This window comes from Arachis hypogaea, chromosome 18 (assembly GCF_003086295.3).
Source record: "Arachis hypogaea cultivar Tifrunner chromosome 18, arahy.Tifrunner.gnm2.J5K5, whole genome shotgun sequence".
NCBI lineage: Eukaryota > Viridiplantae > Streptophyta > Magnoliopsida > Fabales > Fabaceae > Arachis > Arachis hypogaea.
Genome location: NC_092053.1, coordinates 122,634,632 through 122,655,976, shown reverse-complemented (window position 1 = coordinate 122,655,976; position 21,345 = coordinate 122,634,632). Strand labels below are relative to the sequence as shown.

Here is a 21,345-nt window from a genome sequence, read left to right as displayed (position 1 = left end):
TGTCTTTGGGCAGACACCACCTCGGGCAGAGGCATACGACAAGACGTTTTGGGCCACACCTGTGTAAACTTTGCCAATCCGATTCACACCGGTGATCGAAAAGACGACGAGCCATACATCTTAGCATCTGAGGCACGTCTTGTGTTCTACGTGGATGATGAGGTTGATAACGGATGGAGTGTAGTAGTCCATGTGAAGCCAAGAGATTTGTTTGACATGGGTGAAGATTATGAACAGTGTGATGTCGACCTTCATCCCCAGCCTTGTATGACTAGCTTGCCTGAATTTGATGTCGAAGGCCTGCGGTTGACAAGAGATGGTGATTTAGAAGAATCCACCGACGACGGCGTTGAAGATTGTGATGAGGCTGCCAATTCATAAAAAACTTATTCTCTCATAAAAAGCTCTTGTAAATAACTGGTTTTTCACAATGCTGTAACCTCCCCCACAATTCTTCTTGCAATCATATTTTTATATTTTCCTTGTACATTCTTTCTATGTCTGTGGCCTTTAAGGAAAATTGGAGAGCCAAGACTTCCTTTTGGTAGAAGCCGCTGGTTCGTAGAGAAGATGATAAATGCATCTCTATTCTCTTCGTTGGACCACGCAACATCCTTTGTAAGGCAACTGTGGTTCAATGAGTCCCGTATACAATCATGGCTGGATGCCTTGTCTGGACACAGACACCTCACTCGAGCCATTGGTCATGCGCCTGCTACAATGATGAAGGTTTGATTGCTGCTGCCCTTAAAATTTTGACGTCCTTTTCATAATTTTGGATGAACTCTGACAAAGATTTTAGTCAATTATGTTAAAATTTTAGGAATTGCTTCAATGGGACCAAAGGTACATCGCTAAGTTTGGATTTAAGTTTACAACAAGTACGGACATGTGGTTCTCACAGAAAATACTTGATGAAGTGAAGGTAAATATTCATGTGTTTACTCTTGTATTTATCTATGTATGTCGTATATAACTGTTCTTTATTTTCGATAAGGAGCATATAGTAGTCCATACATATATATAAATAAATTTCTTTTCATTTGGTTTTTATATTCATGTAATTTAAACCTGATGTCCTGTTAGAAATTATAGAGACTACTAGATAATTAAGATGCTGCGTGATTTCTATTTTTATTTTTTCTAGATGTTTATGATCAATGATGTAAAATCTAATGCAAGGAAAAATTGTGGTTTCGAGAATCTCTTCCTAAAATTTTCTTTGAAGGAAAAACTTGGCTTGTGGCTTAAATGAACCATAAGACACTCAAAATGGCTATCTTTAATCTGCAGTGTTTGCATGTGATGTGAAAACTCTCGTGTAACTTTCTTCCCTTCTCAATATCCTCCAAACCTAATAAGTAATAGTGTTATAGAACCCTTTCACACTTTGTTAGATATGTTCTTTGGTATTTTTACATTGAATATATCTTCTTCAGCTCTTAACTATACCTTCTTAGCAGATTCTATCACACTAAGTTTGTAACACCCTACCACACTAAGCTTTACGCTTAAGTCGTAAAACAGAGGTGGTGTGGTATTACGACTTCTAAAATAAAATGAGTACATATAATAGCAGAAGAATTATAATATGCTTGGAGCCTTGAAGAATAGAGGAAACAAAAATCACGAAATAAAAGTGCAACGCTCAAGGAACGAGTTAACTTGCGTGCTAAGGAAACCATAACTATTGAACATATGATAACAGAAGTAGGAATAGAGTGCCAAAGATACAAAATAACAAGCTCCTAACTCAGCCTGCAAAGTCAAGACTGGCCAGAGAATATTTACACATATATACATACATATCCAAAACCCAAAAGTACATATACACAATCCTGCCTCTCCATCAACCTCTAAGAGGATAAAAAAGAACAAGTTATGCGGAGAGAAAGCTAAGTACATATATATATACAACACAGCATAACAAAATAACTCAGTAACCACTTCGCTTCAAGAGTCCAGACGCCTAACGAAAAGCCTCTCGACCTGCATCTGAAAAACAACAACGTAGTATGGAATGAGAACCGGAGGTTCTCAGTATGGTAAAGGTGCCACACACATAATATATAAGGTCTTGGAAATGCCAGAGGCAATCCTAGAACGCCGACACTCAGATTATAGAGCTTAAAGTATTAAACAGAAGCCATAAAAGGTGGTTTACTAAGGATATTTAAACCTAACTTAACTTAACCTTAAATCTAAGTCCCATACTGCCATTCTTCCATATCTCCAGTTCCATCATGCATTTTCACAAACAAATAGACAGATAAAGGCAAACACAAGAAGGTTACAATTACTGCAGGTAACAAATACACATTTAGCATGGCAAGTACATATAGGCATACCCAATTAAAGCACAAGCAAGTAGCTCAAGTAATATGCATATGATGCATGCCTGTCCTATGGCTGATGAGGCTCATCTGTCGGTTATCCAGCCAACCCGACAAGTCTGAATTGTCCTTAGACTGTCCCCCGACGTGCATCCCCAAGAGTCTATGCATAGCTTTATCTCAAATAATCAATATTGCTCAATGGGGGTAACATTCCCAGGAATTTATATAGTGCCCGGTCACACTTACGTCGTAGGGTCAACAGAGTATCGAGTTTTCAACCTGGTACACGTGGTGGCAAGCCACGACACTTAATCCAGGGAACCTCGTATCTCAGATCATTCAAATTCATAAGCCATATAAATAATTCAATTATAATTCATCAACATCCACATCATTTTCAATCACATCTCATTCATCATCATACATCAATCATATTCAATCCTTATCCTTCATTATCACACCTCCCATTCCGTCCATCAATTTTTCCAATTCAAAACATAATTCAGTCTTTTCTAAATGAATCAAACTTAAAACATGCTCATTTTCTTAATAACTCAAAATCAATCCATATAACCTTTAAATCTAAATCTTTTTAAATAATCATATAAATAAAATCTCTAATTTTTATAAAATTTCGGCAGCATCTCCTCTAAAACTCGGACTTTGCCACCCTTTTCAGGTCCAAACCTGCATTCTTTCCAATTCAACATACCCTTCCTCATCATCATAACAATCACCACAATAAATATACCTCAGATCAACAATTATACTCATACAATATTCAAATCCAATGACTAAAATTCAACTAAAAATCATAGTTCACAAATCCTAGGCTTTTAACACAAAATACCTCATTTTTCATTCAAAATTTCCATTCTAATTATTTTCAAACCTATTACCACCAGTCCAAATTTCCAACAATAATCCTCAACAAGCTCCATGTCTTTCCATCAATCATCATTCAACCAAACCAAAATATAGCCATATAATCAACAATTCAATCACATATCCTTTCAAAGATCCAACTAGCAACCAATATTATCTTACAAACAAATCACCAAACCAAACCAAGCATATTCATCAACCCATTACTAAACATTAAATATACACCTGCATTCCAACTTATCCTATGGTCATCTAGCCTAAGTTTTCACAGAACATTATATATTAAATGTAAGAAACCTAAACCATACCTTGGCCGATTACCACGTAACGATTAAGGCACTTTAATTATAATAAACACAGCTCTTCCAAAACAAACACAGCCCTTCCAGAATTCAATAAACACTAGGCTCAGCTTCCTCCAAGTTCCAATATCCACAATTCCAAGCTCCAATTATTTATTCATAACCTAATACACATTCATAACATATATATATATATATATATATATATATATATATATATATATATATCCAATTTAATACTCAAAGCTCAAATTCAATGAAAATAAAATAGAATTATCGTATCCTCACCTTACCCAAGCTTCACATAAGCAAGAGTGAACGTTTTTCTCAAGTTAAATGGATCCTAAAACATCAAAAATCAAAGAAATTCAATACCCCTTCTCAAAACTCGAAAATTGAGGGAAAAGAGTGGCTGAGAATATTTAAGGGCTTATCTATGAAATTGTTCCGGTAGAAATGTAAAGCTCGACGCGGTGGACGCGTGGTCGCAAACGGTGTGACGATCGGAGCTCGGATCGGGAAGTTACGGCGCCTTGAACTTGGAACGAGGGTTCGGACCCTTTTCTTCTTCTCCCTGGACGCAAGCTTTCAACGTCACGTTGTTGAAATGAGGGAGATGCAATGCGTGGGTTCATTTAATAGGTCGGTCCGGTTGGACCGATGGTCCGGTTTGGATTCGGTTCAACTGGTTTGGCCTATTCGGTCCAATCTTGGACCGATTTTCTCAAAATTAGTGTCAAAATTCTCGTTTCGATGAGCTCTATCCTAATTTGATATAATATTCACATTTCTAATCCTCCTTATTAAAAACTAATTTATTGAATAATTATCTACTAATTTAACCGGGGTTTACAAAGTTTCTGTATATAGCTAATGTAGTCGCTCTTGTTTACAGAGATTCTCATTCAGTAATATTTCAATAAGTCCTCTTGCATTCTAATATGCTTGCTAGTCTGAATAATATGTAGTTGTTCTTTAATAGAGTCACCAACCTTCTAATTTTTTAGATGTTGAATCTTGGATTAAATTTGAAATTCATATATTGTAAGGGATTTCAATGTATCAGGTTATACGCTGTGTTGCTATTTTGTATCATTATATTGGCATGTGTCAAGTCAGAATTCGAGGGAACAGGCAGCATGAGAGAAATGATTATTTCAATAGTATTAAATTAAATTTCACATGGTGTTAGAAGATAATGTTAGACGATCTAACTATTTGTATAGGTCATTTTTCTCTTCATTACACAACTAAAACCTGAATCAAAGATTAAGGATATGTAATTGAAAGGTCTATGTTAATTTGGAATGGTCTTTGTGTGGATTTATTATTATTATTATAATAAAATTAAGATTCCTATAAACAGTATTTGTATATTACTCTTGGTATTTTGTGTAGTCTTGTCGGTGAACTGGATATTGCAGCACGGAAGGAATTCAAACTCATAAAATATGGACTTGAACGACTATAGGGACGTAAGCAAGACATAACTTCTTGCTTGTTATTGTCATAAGATTATGTTCACACACTAATTCCTCGTATTCTGGGCTTGTTTGGTTGTGATATGTAACTCTCAGGGTTATCTCGATCCAATATTCAAGAGACATCCGAAGAACTGGGGGAGGTGGTTCTAGATTCAATGGAGAAAGAGGATGTTGTCTCCTCCTATAGTTATGAGGAGACTGAATCTGCTGGACGGAAGGCTTCCATGCTATCGTATGACCTGAATAAAATATCAGAGGAGAATGAATATCCTTATAGTTAAATGTCTCCTGAGAAAAAGAATGCGTGGCACTTGGCTATGTGGGCACAACGATACCTGCAATCGTAAACGGAGTGCAGTAGTTTAGGTGAAGAACTTTAAATTAGGCTATATAGGATAGTTGAGACTTGTTTGTTAAATTTGTCTTGACTATATCACTCTTCATATTGTTATGAGGGATTGTTATTATGTTACATTGAAGATCCTTGATCTATCATGTTCTTCTATTTATGCAACTCTTTGAAACACTATTATTATTAGTATAACCAAATTATTATATTCACATATATTATGCCAGGTTTTGATATTTATAGAAAAGGTCCCATTTAAAGAACCAAATTAACTAAAAACGAGCAAGGAGTCAGTATGGCAATTTCGTCAACTCTAAAGTACATATTTAATTTTATTTAGTAACAAGTGAACACTGAAAACTTTGATGGGCATGAATCACAGGGCATGAATCACAATTCCTCTTGGGGGAACTTATAATACTGAGGTCTCTTTTTTGTAGGACATTTTATGAAATGGACATGAAGGCTAGTATATTAAAGAAAAATTTACAGAGAACTCTAATCCCTTCTCATCTTGTTCCAAGTGCATGTTGAACAACATAAGTAGAATTATTACTAATAATAACACAAGGATCAATAGGGGTGTATACTCAATTGTTCTCTTATAGAATTATTAATTAATCTAATTATTTTAAAATGATTAGAGGAAATTAAAGAAAAGAAAAATGGGGAGGCATGCAGAAGTGTGCATGAATTAACCCGAGTTTCATCACCATCGGTGATTATAATGGCACCTTCTTCTGGATAGAAAGAGAGCCAATTTTTCTTAATAGTGTGTGTGGTTTGGGGAATTATAAATAATTCCTAGAAATTTTAAAATGGGAATATCATATGCCTATGTTTGGTTCAAAGTTTGAAAAACTATTTTCAAGCAAGTTTGATTTCAGGAAATCAAAGTCCCATCATTTCAATTTCCACATTTTTCTTGGGTATATTTGATTCCCATGAAAATGAAATCTTTATAACAAAGTAATACTTGAACTACACACACCCAGGGTAAACATAAAACTCTATAAATCCGTTGCTTACAAGAAAACCCCATGAGTGTGAGTAATCCGTTCCTCAAATCAGCATTCTAATCAAATCTGTTTTAAAGAGTTTGGCCATTGATCTTCTCTTTTATATCTGCAATGCTTATATCACAACATATTAATTTTTAGATAATTTATTTAAGTATATATGAAATATGCCAATGAGTTATAGCTCAAATGACATAATCTCCCTATACTCAATTAAGAGGTTGCGAGTTTGAGTCTCCTATCTTTGGTAAAAAAAAATATATATATATATGAAATATGGTTAGTATAATTTTTCCGTAATTAAAGTTTGATTTGGTGAGCTATTAGAAAAGGATAACTTATGTGTTGTTACAATAAAAGCTAGACATTTTTTGATATATTACTTATGCGAATAATATCCTTTTTTTTAATAGTAAAAGAGATTCAATTATTATTTATTATAATTTTAATAACAAAGATATGACAATTAATTTTTGAGAAAATTTCACTCCTCTTTCCTACGAGATGCTAAAATGACACTCCCCCTCTATTTTATAAATGTACATTCCTCTCCCTTCTAACTTTTAAAAAATTTCATCTTTAATCCGTTTTAAATTTTTGTGTTAACTAATATTAACTTTATCTATTTTTTAAGAAAAAATAAATTATTTTTTTTAAAAAATACCATTAACAAAAATTTTATTTTTTATCATTAAATTTTGCTTATCAAAATACCCTTTAATAAATTATTTTTTATTGACTAAATTGTATTTTTATCAAAATACTTTTAAAAAATTAATAATTAAATTATTATTTTCTAAGATATCTACCTTCAATAATTTTTTAAATATTAAATCGTGATTTTACCAAAATTTTTGTTAACAATTATTTTTATATTTTATTATTAATTTTTTTATATCAATATATATTATTTTAACATTAAATAAAAAATCTTACTACTATTAATATGTATAACAACTAATATATATTGATATTGAAAAATAATATTACTAAAATTTTTTATCTAATGTTAAAATAATATATATAAATATCGAAAATTAATAGTAAAATATAAAAAAATTGTTAACAAAAATTTTGGTAAAATTATAATTTAATAATTAAAAAATTATTGAAGGATATTTAAAAAAAATAATATAATTATTAATTTTTTTTAAAATACAATTTAATCATTAAAAGAATAATTTCTTTTAAGCAAAATTTAATAATAAAAAATAAAATTTTTGTTAATAGGTATTTTTTTAAAAAATAATTTATTTTTTTAAAAAATGGATAAAGTTAACATTAGTTATGTTACGGCATGGCCCAAACCAATTACGGGCTGGCCCGACCCGAGCACTACCCGACCCGAGCGGTCGTGGGCAAAGTGCTTCTCTGCTGACCCGGACACGCGTCCTGGACACGCGTCCCTGACGGCTTTTCCACAGCTGTGCATGAGAGGCCTTGGAAAAGGTGGGCCTGCCCTAGCGGGGCCCACCTCTAACATAGTATATATGGGGAAGGACCTACCCTTCCCCCAAGGTACGTCATAAATCACATCACCCTCTCCGCCTGCACATTTACTGACAAGAGCGTCAGAGTGTCTTTGCAGGTGGCACCCCCTCTTTTCTTACGTGGAGTACTCGGGACCTCGCACATCTCTGGCCGACAGTCCACGACCTGACGAGCCCCTACCATCTCCCAGGATCTTCACCCGAACTGACCGGTAACCGACTTACCGAACATTGGCGCCGTCTGTGGGGACTCGTCCATGGACTTCGTGCTAGTCGAAACGGAGACAGGCCGCGAGGCCGTACCCGGAGGCGACATCGCCGGGACGGAAACCCGACAACATCCGAGATCACCCCCGAGGGACGCAGCCCAATCACATGAGAGACGCCCCTTTGGGGGGACCGGAGACAACCACGCCAGAGTAATGCAAGAGCTACGCCATAGAATGCAAGACTTAGAGCGCCGGTTAGCGGACAGAGAACGCGACCAGCGCACCCCAGAACAGAGTCACTCCCGTTCTCGCTCCAGGAGCCGCTCCCGGCGCACACCTAGCCCCCAGGTCGAGTCAGAAAGCACCGGGGAGAGAGGGCGCGCGAGAAGACGTCACGACCCTGTCATTTACGCCAGACGTGAAGGGCGGCGTACGACGAACCGGAGGGACGAAGACGCTCGTCGGGAGAACGACGATGGGAGAACGAATACCCGGGGACCCATGATAATAGGAGCCACCCCATTCCACTGCTCCATACTCGAGGTCCGGCTGCCAAAATATTTTGACAAGCCAACGGACATGAGGTATGATGGAACGCAGGACCCCCTGGAGCACCTAACGGCCTTCGAGGCCAGGATGAACTTAGAAGGAGTAGGAGATGAGGTAAGGTGTCGCGCCTTCCCGGTCACCCTGGCGGGACCTGCAATACGGTGGTTCAATAACCTCCCGCAGGGCTCGGTGACCCAATTCTCCGACATCAGCCATGCCTTCCTGGCTCAATTCACAACCAGGATCGCGAAAGCCAAGCACCCGATCAATTTTCTAGGGGTGACCCAAAGAGCCGGGGAGCCGACTAGGAAATATTTGGATCGTTTCAACGACGAGTGCCTGGAAATTGACGGTTTGACGGACTCGGTGGCGAGTTTATGTTTGACGAATGAGCTTCTGAATGAGGACTTCAGGAAGCACCTTACCACAAAGCCAGTCTGGACAATGCAGGAGATCTAGTGCGTGGCTAAGGAGTATATCAATGACGAGGAGGTCAGCTGGTGCATGAAATTGTGATCTCTGGTAATGGCTCCAAAAACTTGGTGCTCTAATCTCAATTCATAATTTGTCACAACTTCGATACAACTAACCAGCAAGTGCACTGGGTCGTCCAAGTAATAAACCTTACGTGAGTAAGGGTCGATCCCACGGAGATTGTCGGCTTGAAGCAAGCTATGGTCACCTTGTAAATCTCAGTCAGGAGGATATAAAATAATTATGGAGTTTTCAAAAATATATAATAAAATAAGGATAGAAATACTTATGTAAATCATTGGTGAGAATTTCAGATAAGCGCATAGAGATGCTTTCGTTCCTCTGAACCTCTGCTTTCCTGCTGCCTTCATCCAATCAATCCTACTCCTTTCCATGGCTGGCTTTATGTAAGGGCATCACCGTTGTCAATGGCTACATCCCATCCTCTTGTGAAAATGGTCCAAATGCTCTGTCACAGCACGACTAATCATCTGAGGTTCTCGATCATGCTGGAATAGGATTCACCCTCCTTTTGCGTCTGTCACTACGCCCAGCAATCGCGAGTTTGAAGTTCGTCACAGTCATTCAATCCCAGAGTCCTACTCGGAATACTACAGACAAGGTTTAGACTTTTCGGACTCTCATGAATGCCGCCATCAATCTAGCTTATGCCACAAAGATTCTGATTAAGAGATCTAAGAGATACTCATTCAATCTAAGGTAGAACGGAAGTGGTTGTCAGGCACGCGTTCATAAGGAATGATGATGATTGTCACGTTCATCACATTCAGGTTGAAGTGCAAATGAATATCTTAGAAGCGAAATAAGATGAACTGAATAGAGAAACAGTAGTACTTTGCATTAATCTTTGAGGAACAGCAGAGCTCCACACCTTAATCTATGGAGTGTAGAAACTCTACCGTTAAAAATACATAAGTGAAAGGTCCAGGCATGGCCGAATGGCCAGCCCCCATGATCTAAGAACTAGGCGTCCAAAGATGATCCGAAGATTTTTAATACAATAGTAAAAGGTCCTATTTATAATAAACTAGCTACTAGGGTTTACAGAAGTAAGTAATTGGTGCATAAATCCACTTCCGGGGCCCACTTGGTGTGTGCTTGGGCTGAGCTTGAAGTCTACACGTGGAGAGGTCATTCTTGGAGTTGAACGCCAGCTTTTGTGCCAGTTTGGGCGTTGAACTCCACTTTGCAACTTGTTTCTGGCGCTGGACGCCAGAATTGGGCAGAGAGCTGGCGTTGAACGCCAGTTTGCGTCATCTAAACTTGGGTAAAGTATGGACTATTATATATTTCTGGAAAGCCCTGGATCTCTACTTTCCAACGCAATTAAAAGCGCGCCAATTTGAGTTCTGTAGCTCTAGAAAATCCATTTTGAGTGCAGGGAGGTCAGAATCCAACAACATCAGCAGTCCTTCTTCAACCTCTGAATTTGATTTTTGCTCAAGTCCCTCAATTTCAGCCAGAAAATACCTGAAATAATAGAAAAACATACAAACTCATAGTAAAGTCCAGAAATGTGAATTTAACATAAAAACTAATGAAAACATCCCTAAAAGTAACTAGATTCTACTAAAAACATACTAAAAACAATGCCAAAAAGCGTATAAATTATCCGCTCATCATCAGCCGGGTCGTGGCTGCCAATAAACGGCAACCCCCCTACAACCAAACCAGGCACTACGATGTTGGAGAATGACAAAAGGAACGCACCAGGGATGGTGGCTCGAGCAAGACGACAAAACCATTTCCCCGAGTCGGGAAATTCACCAACTACACCCCCCTCGCGGCACCAATCACGGAGGTCTACCAACAGATAGCCGAGAAAGGGATACTATCGAGGCCACAACCTCTGAAGGACAGGATGAGGGGAAACAAAAGCCTCTACTGCGAATATCACAAGGGGTATGGGCACAAGACCCAAGACTGCTTCGACCTAAAGGATGTCCTGGAGCAAGCAATCAGGGACGGAAAGCTTGCCGACTTCTCCCACCTCATAAGGGAACCGAGGAGATGGAATCAGGATCACGAGGGTGAGGACAGGTCCCGGACGACAAGACGACGTCAAGAACCAGAGGGAGACGACCACGGTCTCATGGTGGTGAATGTAGTAACTGCAAGGAATTCCGCCCCGAGGTCAAAATCGGCGCAGAAGAAAGACGCCAAGGTCCTGGCAGTCTCCTCCTCATCTGCTAGGGGTTCCTAGGGACACCCATCCATCTCTTTCGGCCCTGAGGACCAATGGTTCGATGAAGTACCGAAAAGTCCTCCCATGGTTATCACGGCCAGAGTCGGAATCGGACTCGTCAAACGGATCCTAGTGGACACGGGGGCAGACTCGAACATCATGTTTCGCAACATCTTCGACGCCTTGGGACTGCGTGATGCCGACCTGGCGACCCACCAGCACGGTGTGGTAGGGTTGGGTGATCACTTCATCAAGCCAGATGGGATCATCTCACTACCGACCTCCCTTGGACAAGGACAGAGGCGAAGAACGGTAATGGCCGATTTTGTTGTCTTACGAGATTCCACTGCTTATAATATCATCCTGGGGAGAAAAACCATCAATGACCTTGGGGTAGCGATTGGCACGAAAATGCTCGTAATGAAGTTTGTTACCGATGACGGATCCGTAGGGTCCATCAGAAGAGACTTGGAAATGGCAGTCGCTTGCGACCACGCCAGTCTCTCTCTTAGGAAAAAAATCCAAAGAAGCATCAGGGGTTTTCCTTGCCGACCTGGATGCCAGGATAGATGACAAGCCCAGACCTGAGCCAGAAGGGGACTTGGAAAAATTTAGGGTCGGCGATGGGGACGAGAAGTTCGCGTTCATAAACAGAAACCTCCCCCATGAATTAAAAGAACCTTTGATGAAGATGATCAGAGCCAATGCCGACCTCTTCGCCTGGACACCAGCCGATATGCCAGGGATAGACCCCCAGCTCATGTCACACCATCTGGCCGTCAAGCCGGAGGCCAAGCCAGTGGCTCAGAAGAGGAGAAATATGTCACAAGAAAGGGCAGAGGAGGTGGCCAGGCAGACGGCCAGCCTCCTTGAAGCAGGGTTCATCCGAGAGCTGGACTATTCGACTTGGCTGTCAAACGTGGTTTTGGTGAAAAAACACAGTGGGAGGTGGAGAATGTGCGTGGACTACTCCGACCTCAACAAGGCATGTCCTAAGGATTGCTACCCCCTGCCCAACATTGACGCACTCGTCGATGCAGCAGCGGGGTACCAATACCTGAGCTTTATGGACGCCTACTCTGGGTACAATCAGATACCGATGCACCGACCCGACGAGGACAAAACGACGTTCATAACGCCAGGAGGGATCTATTGTTACAAGGTGATGCCGTTTGGTCTAAAAAACGCTGGCGCCACGTACCAAAGACTGATGAACAAGATATTCAATGAGCTCATAGGCAAGACAGTAGAATTCTACGTAGACGACATCCTCGCGAAAACCGCACGACCCGACGACCTCCTGAGAGACCTAGAGGGCGTGTTCGCCTCCCTCCGGCAGCACGGCATGAGGCTCAACCCGCTCAAGTGCGCCTTTGCCATGGAAGCTGGGAAGTTCCTAGGGTTCATGATCACCCAAAGAGGAGTAGAGGCCAACCCTGAGAAGTGCCAAGCGATTCTCCAGATGAAGAGCCCGTGTTGCATCAAAGACGTCCAGCGGCTGGCAGGAAGGCTGACGGCGTTATCCCGTTTCCTCGGCGCATCGGCAGCGAAAGCCCTGCCCTTCTTCAATCTAATGAAAAAGGGGATAGCATTTGAATGGACCCCAGCCTGCGAGGAAGCATTCAACCACTTCAAGAAAATCCTAGCAACGCCTCCGATGCTCGGAAAGCCCAAAGCCGGAGAGCCACGCTACCTCTACCTAGCAGTAACAGAGGAAGCACTTGCAGCAGTGCTCGTAAGAGAAGAAGGGAAAGCTCAGCAACCAATTTACTTCGTAAGCAGGGCCCTACAAGGAGCAGAGCTGAGGTACAGCAAACTGGAAAAACTGGCGCTGACACTCTTAACCTCCTCTCGAAGGTTGAGGCAATACTTCCAGGGTCACCGTGTAGTCATCAGAACGGATCAAGCGATCCGTCAAGTACTCCAAAAGCCTGATTTGGCTGGAAGGATGATGACCTGGGCCATTGATCTGTCCTAATATGACTTGCACTATGAGCCCCGGCACGCAATCAAGGCACAGGCAATGGCAGATTTCTTAGTAGAGGTAACGGGCGATCCTCCCGAAGAAACGGGCACACGGTGGAGACTCCACGTAGACGGGGCCTCCAACCAAACGTCCGGGGGAGCCGGGGTCATTTTGGAAAGCCCGGCGGGAGTCATTTACGAGAAATCGACCAAGTTTGAGTTTCCCGTGTTGAACAATCAAGCGGAATACGAAGCTCTCCTAGGGAGACTGACGCTAGCTCGAGAAGTCGGGGCAACGAGGCTGGAGGTATGCAGCGACTCTCAAGTCGTCACCTCGCAGGTAAACGGGAGCTATCAAGCCAGGGACCCCCTTCTACAAAAATATTTGGAAAAGGTAAAAGAATTTGCAAGAGAATTCCAAGAGATCACAGTCCGACACGTTCCGAGAGAAAGGAACACACGGGCAGACCTCCTGTCCAAACTTGCAAGCACGAAGCCGGGAGTAGGTAACCGGTCTCTCATCCAGGGCATGGTGAAGGAACCAACCGTCGCCCTCCATTTGACGGAGTCAAGCCCTTCCTGGATGGACCCCATCACAAACTTCCTGGAACTAGGCAAGTTACTTGACGATGAGAAGGCGACCAAAGCGTTGAGAAGGGAGGCAGCCAGATACGCAATCATACAAGGACAACTGTTCAGAAAGGGGCTCAGCCAACCCCTGTTGAAGTGCCTACATCCCGACCAAGCGGACTATGTACTTAGAGAAGTCCACGAGGGATGTTGCGGCCACCACATCGGGGGCAAAGCCCTAGCGAGGAAGCTCATCCGAGCTGGATATTACTGGCCATCAATGATGAAAGACTCCAGGGAGTTTGTCAGAAAGTGCGTAAAGTGTCAACAAAACGCCAACTTCCACAAGGCGCCGGCCTCCGAGCTGAGCCTGCTGACGTCTACACGACCTTTCGCTCAATGGGCAGTTGACCTTTTAGGACCTTTCCCGGTTGGCCCGGGACAAGTCAAATATCTTATAGTGGCCATCGACTACTACACCAAATGGATAGAGGCTGAACCACTGGCCAGCATATCCTCCTCCAACTGCAGGAAATTCATGTGGAGACAGGTGATAACCCGTTTCGGTATCCCGGAGGTCGTCATCTCGGACAATGGGACGCAATTCACTGACAAGAAGTTCACGGAGTTCCTCACCGGCCTAGGAATAAAACAAAAATTTTCCTCAGTGGAGCATCCCCAGACAAACGGACAAGTGGAGTCCGCAAACAAAGTAATCCTACTTGGCCTCAAGAAGCGCTTAGACAACAAGAAAGGCGCATGGGCCGATGAGCTGGCTTCGGTCCTCTGGTCCTACCGAACAACCGAACAAAGCTCTACGGGGGAAACCCCTTTTTGCCTAACGTACGGGGTCGACGCGGTGATACCCGTCGAAATCGGCAAACCAAGTCCACGGTTACTGCTCGCAGGGGTAGACGAAGCAGTAGAAAAGGACCTGGTAGAAGAGACCAGGGAGATAGCCCACTTGTCTGAGACAGCATTGAAACAAAGGATAGCTTTGCGCTACAACACTAAAGTCCTCAGAAGGGATTTTGAGGAAAAAGACCTCGTCCTACGATGCAACGACGTCGGTCTACCAACCCCAGGAGAAGGAAAACTGGCGGCGAATTGGGAAGGCCCCTACAGGATCAAAGAGGTGCTCGGTAAAGGCGCCTACAGGCTGGAAAGACTCGACGGCAAAGATATCCCGAGAACTTGGAACGCGGCTAACCTGAGGAGGTTTTATTCATAGCTTGGGCTCACCGACCAACCAACCCGATGAACTGGGTAGAGTTTTGATTTGATCAAATGTTAATTCCCAGTTATCTGTTTTTATCGAATGCCTTTTATGTTCATAAACATTGTCTAGATAACGACTAATTCTTACTTGTCCAAACTCTTCCATTTATTTTCTTTCAACGCGCACCCCACAAGGTCGCAATCGTAAACGGCAACCCGGGACTGATCACCCCGGGAGGCCAGCGGAACCACAGCCATATCAAACGGCTCCATAAATAGAACTGCAACAGTTCCAATCGAATTGCCAGCGCAAACGGAAAACCGGGCACAAGCAATAAGCCCGCCACGAAAAAACAATAACAAAAATAAAATGACAAGCAAAATAAACGGTAATAAGGACAAGTCGACCAAGCGACTAGTTAGCCATAAAAGTCACAAAGTCAGCCACAAAGTTACAACAAAAAGTTCAACAAGTCCACACCAAGCCAAAGTTAAAAGAGATCATTTCCTAGGCATGTCAACAATCTTGCCATCTTGGATCATCTTGAAGACCCCAATGGCCGCGTGTCGAAGTCGGGAGCCACGATCTTCACCTGGGCCTTCAGGGCGTCCTCAGTCATGGAGATCGCATTCTTCCCTTGCTCTTTGGTTGCTTTCAGCTTCTTCCTGAGCTCCTCGACCTCGGCTTTAGCGGCTTTAGCCGACAAAACGGCTTGGTCACGCTCTTTCTCCAAGATCGCCACCCGACCCTGAGCGGCGTTCAGCTGGCTCTCAAGAGTCATCTCCCGCTCAGCTAAACGGGCCACCGTCTCGTCGGAAGCCTTCAATTTCTCCTCGGCAGATGTCATTTTTTTCTCAGAAGCCTTGAGCTTCTCCCCATCTCGGACAACTGGCTCTGGAGCAGCTCAACTTGCACCTTAAAATCATTGTTTGCCTTGCCAGAGGATTCGAGCTTCCTCCGGAGAGCCTGCATTTCCGACAACTCGAACTCAGCCTTTTGAGCTATCACGGCCCCCCGGAGCAGAGTCCGGTACATCCATCTCGCCTGCCCAGCCAAGTCGGTTCCATGAAAATGCTCCTCCGTCCCGGGGATCAGCTGCGAGTCAATAAAATTTGTTGCATCAAAATTTCTTTCCATAATGGTAAGAGTCCCTTCTGGGCTGGCAGACGCCCTCCGCTTCCTAGGGGTGTGGACAAATTCCACATCGTCATCTTCCTGATGGGTAGAGGACGAATGCCCACCAACGACTACCTCGGGAAGGGGGGAAGGCTGCGCCCCTTCTGGGTTCTTCTCTGACATACCGGTATCCTGGGGAGAGGGCACAGCATGATCCTCCTTCTCCCTAGAAGGCCCCTCCGATTTCCCAGCATCTTTCTCTTCAGCCTTCTCTTCATCACTGTCCTCGAAGAAGGTCTTCATCAAATTCTCAAGCCCCGTTACTGAGGCAGACATCTCTACTGCAGCAAACAGACAAACACATCAGTCGCTAGATCAGGTGAAACAAGCAATGATAAACAGTACAAGCACAAGACAAAACCACTCACGGATATAGCTCCTAGCGGCCTCCCGTTCACCCATAAGGAGATGGGGGTTTACGAGGTTCTTCCCAAAGAGATCAAACAACACATCGGCTATTTTTTTATCTACGGGGGACATCCCTTTATACGTCACCTTAATAAAAGAGTTAGACCCCGCCTCGAAACTCTAGTACGTCGGGATGAGGCGTTCCCCCTCCAACGACAGCCAAAACGGATGGCGACCTTTAACGGGGCGAACCTTGAAAAATTTGTCCTTAAATCCGTGATAGGAATCCTCAAACAAACCAAACACCCACTGACCTTGGGCAGATCGGAAGGACAGGAACCCTTTCCTCGCCTTCCCTTGCTTAGAGGGGTTAGTAAGGGTGTAGAAGAAGAGGAAGACATCCACCGACACCGGCAGCTCGAGATACTCGCAAACCATCTCGAAACAGCGAATAGAAGCCCAGCTGTTCGGATGGAGCCGTGACGGCGACACGGATATACGATTAAGGAGCGCCATCTGGAAGTCGGAAAACAGTATCCGGACGCCTACCTGGGTGAACATGGCTTTATAAAACCAAATCCAATTGGCAACCCGGGGAGCGTGAAAGTTGATCTCATGCAGTCGCTCACTGGGGGCGGGGACGATGGTCTCGTAATTGAGCTCCTCGTCTGTGCCACCACAGAGATACCCGGCTTGCCGGAAATCTGTCAGTTCCTCCAGATCCATTTGATTCGGAGAATCCTTCACATCGGAGGTCACCCAGGCGTACGGGTCGTAGTTAGTGGTAGAAGGAGAAGCCCGAGCAACAACGCGAGGCATACCTACAAGCGGGGTACCACTCCGTTAGACTATGAGATCGGGAGCCCGAAAAAACGCCCAGAGACTATGTTCATCCTACTGAACGGTCAAAATCAGGCATGAACCAAGCTACACCTATCAAGAAAGCCACCTAGAAACCTACCCTGGAATGGTACCCCTCCCCTAACTCATCTACTTAAACACTGGAAGGTCATCCAGCAACAAAAACCAAGCGGAGCAGCGAAAGCATGCAGTAAACACAAACAATAAACATACAGCAATAAGGCGCAGGTAAAGCACGAGAAAACGAGGAGCGAGAATTACCTGAATCGGTTGAAGAAACTTGAGAGTGAAAGAAGAGGCACAGGGATGCTCGAACAAGAAGCTTTGGATGTTAGGAAAAGAAGAAAATGGGAATAGCAAGAATGGGAGAAAAAGAAAGAAGAAACTGTGAAACTGTTTAAAAACCGCTACACGAAGCGCGAAAAAGACCAGGGGTAAAATAGTCTTTGCGCGCGGGGTTTTTGCAACCCATTATGAGCATTTAATGCTCAGCGCGAAGAACGAAGCAATGAACGGTCACCTCAACAACCAAGAGACACGCGCGCAGCAGGCACGTCTCCCCCACGACCAGACGACCCGGCGACAACACACGAACGAAGAAGTCACGCGCCACCAATATCTCACAATCATTACTGGCGCGTCAGGGGCACTGTTACAGCCTGGCCCAAACCAATTACGGGCCGGCCCGACCCGAGCACTACTCGACCCGAGCGGTCGTGGGCAAAGTGCTTCTCTGCTGACCCGGACACGCGTCCTGGACATGCGTCCCTGACAGCTTCTCCACAGCTGTGCAGGAGAGGCCTTGGAAAAGGTGGGCCTGCCCTAGCGGGGCCCACCTCTAACATAGTATATATGGGGAAGGACCTACCCTTACCCCAAGGTACGTCATAAATCACATCACCCTCTCCGCCTGCACATTTACTGACAAGAGCATCGGAGTGTCTTTGCAGGTGGCACCCCCCCCCCCTTTTCTTACGTGGAGTACTCGGGACCTTGCACATCTCTGGCCGACAGTCCACGACCTGACGAGCCCCTACCATCTCCCAGGATCTTCACCCGAACCGACCGGTAACCGACTTACCGAACAAATTAACACAAAAAGTTTAAAATGGATTAAAGAGGAGGTTTTTAAAAATTAGAACTTAGAAAAGAGGAGAATGTACATTTATAAAATAGAAGGGAAGCGAGTGTCATTTTAACATCTTACAAGAGAGGGGAGTGGAATTTTCTCTTAATTTTTTGTTCAAAAATAAAGACTTTTTTATTAACATTCTTATTATTAACAAAAACATTATGAATAGCCGATACTTATTATTGATACGGTGTGCCTCTGATAAATTATTATGCTGATCCAAGTGTTATGGTTGTTCTTATCATTATCTTTTTAGTTCTATTATTATTATTATTATTATTATTATTATTATTAAAAGACTGAAACCAATTTTTCCATACTAATTCAATTGCAATTGCCAAAGGTGAAATCAAATACTTCAGTGGTGCCCAAATTCTATTTCTCCCTCGCGTCACTCCACTGGACCCTAACTGCCAGCCGTGACTCCCATAGCCTCAAGCCGTCGAAGCCCTCGCCTGAAAGGGATTGACCTCCTGCTGTTGTCGCCTGTCGCAGCTCTCGGCTTTTGAAGCCCGGACCTGTCCTCGTCGTCGTCAGTCTAGAGCTGCTGCTGGCCCGTCTTCTCTTCTCGGGTAAGCATTCGTTCCATTATGTTTTATTCATATATTCTGACTGAAGCTTTTACCTGGACCTAGCAACATGCATGGCTATATAATTTGCTTTTAGATGACCCAGGGGTATAGCTCATGAAACTGCTTGGTAGTTGTGGCATTTTTCTTTCTTGGCCAAGTTGTGACTTTGCCGGCACTAATTTCGTTTACATGACATTCTTCGAAAATGTTCGTATTGCGCCTCATATGTGGCTGCAGGATCACTTTGATTCATAAATGAAAGTGATGTTTATGGCTAGCTTTGAACACCCCACCCTCAAAGGGTCACTTTCCACTCCCTGCCTTCCTCTGCTCTTGATGAAATTCAGAGGACCTTAGAGGACTTATATTTTATAAAATTATTTGATGAAAACTTTAGAGGACTTGTATTTTTTTTAGAAATAGGATTAACTATTATGATGTTAATTTCATTTTTCATCCTCGTTAGTCTAGATGCACTACCATTGATGTATGTAGTAAGCGATATTCTCTAGGAGCTAAAATTACAATAGAAAGAAATAAGGAAAGTAACACATCATAGTCTGCCTAACAATAAGATTTGAAACTTTATTGCATTAAAAAATAAGAATAAAATGCCTCATAAGCTACTTGAGATTAGAAATCAGAAAAACATACTATGGACCATGACTATTTGTACAATTTTTTGTTTGCTTGTTGGTGTCAGGAGTTTGAGATGGCTTGGAAAGGTCGTTACATGAAAAAGGCAAAGTTGGAACCAGGAATTCAGCAACCTCAAACGGGAGCGAATACGGCTTCAGCTTCCCACCACGATGACTCTCAAATCTCCCCCGGCCACTGGTGATAGTGTCTTCACACCCGTTCTGTCCACCGCACAGCGAACGAAGGCCTGCTCCACAAACGAGCACAGATAGTGCCCAGAACTCGCTGCCAGGAGACGTAAACTTAGGCGCTAATGCGAATGAGGTAGATTCTCTTGAGGAAGAAGTCGATGACTGATGAGCGGATAATTTATACGCTTTTTGGCATTGTTTTTAGGCAGTTTTTAGTATGTTTTAGTTACTTTTTATTATATTTTTATTAGTTTTTAAATAAAAATCATATTCCAGGACTTTACTATGAGCCTGTGTGTGTTTTTCTGTGATTTCAGGTATTTTCTAGCTGAAATTGAGGGACCTGATTCAGAAGCTTAAAAAGGACTGCAGAAGCTGTTGATTCTGACCTCCCTGCACTTGAAATGTATTTTTTGGAGCTACAGATATCCAATTGATGCGCTATCAATTGCATTGGAAAGTAGAAATCTTGGGCTTTCCAGCAATATATAATAGTCTATACTTGGCCCGAGATTTGGTAGCACAAACTGGCTTTTAAACGCCAGCTCCTTACCCTTTTCTGGCGTTAAACGCCAGAACTGGCATAAAAGTTGGAGTTAAACGTCCAAACTGGCACAAAAGTTGGAGTTCAACGCCAGGAATAGCCTCTACACGTGAAAGCTTCAATGCTCAGCCCAAACACACACCAAGTGGACCCCGGAAGTGGATTTCTGCACTATCTATATTAGCTTACTCATTTTCTGTAAACATAGGTTACTAGTTTAGTATAAAAATCACTTTTAGAGATTCATTTTACGGCTCATGACATTTTTTACATCTGAATTTTGTATCTTCTACGGCATGGGTCTCTAAACTCCATGGTTGGAGGTGAGGAGCTCTGCTGTGTCTCGATGGATTAATGCAAATTATTACTGTTTTCTATTCAATCACGCTTGTTTCTATTCTAAGATATTCGCTTGCACTTTAACATGATGAATGTGATGATCCATGATACTCATCATCATTCTCAACCTATGAACGCGTGCTTGACAACCACTTTCGTTCTACCTTAGATTGAGTGTGTATCTCTTGGGTTCCTGGTTCACGCGTTTGATTGCATCTCCTGACAACAGAGCATTCAAATCTGTGAGACCAGAGTCTTCGTGGTATAAGATAGAATCAATTGGTAGCATCCTTGAGATCCGGAAAGTCTAAACCTTGTCTGTGGTATTCCGAGTAGGATCCGGGAAGGGATGACTGTGACGAGCTTCAAACTCGCGAGCGTTGGGCGTAGTGACAGACGCAAAAGGATCAATGGATCCTATTCCAACATGAGTGAGAACCGACAGATGATTAGTCGTGCGGTGACAGCACATTTGGACCATTTTCA

General features: G+C 42.9%; 2 long non-coding RNA genes across 2 annotated transcripts; one reads left to right on the top strand and one right to left on the bottom strand.

Moving 5' to 3' along the window:
- Window positions 1-1,714: 1,714 nt before the first annotated feature.
- LOC112771803 (uncharacterized) lies at window positions 1,715-4,132 on the bottom strand. The gene is made up of 3 exons (XR_003187207.2): window positions 3,812-4,132; window positions 3,530-3,687; window positions 1,715-1,995 (listed from the first exon to the last, which is right to left on the bottom strand). It is a non-coding gene; the product is annotated as an uncharacterized lncRNA (long non-coding RNA).
- A 14,658-nt stretch (window positions 4,133-18,790) lies between these two features.
- LOC112772205 (uncharacterized) lies at window positions 18,791-20,902 on the top strand. The gene is made up of 3 exons (XR_003187418.2): window positions 18,791-19,146; window positions 19,850-20,109; window positions 20,294-20,902. It is a non-coding gene; the product is annotated as an uncharacterized lncRNA (long non-coding RNA).
- Window positions 20,903-21,345: the final 443 nt, after the last annotated feature.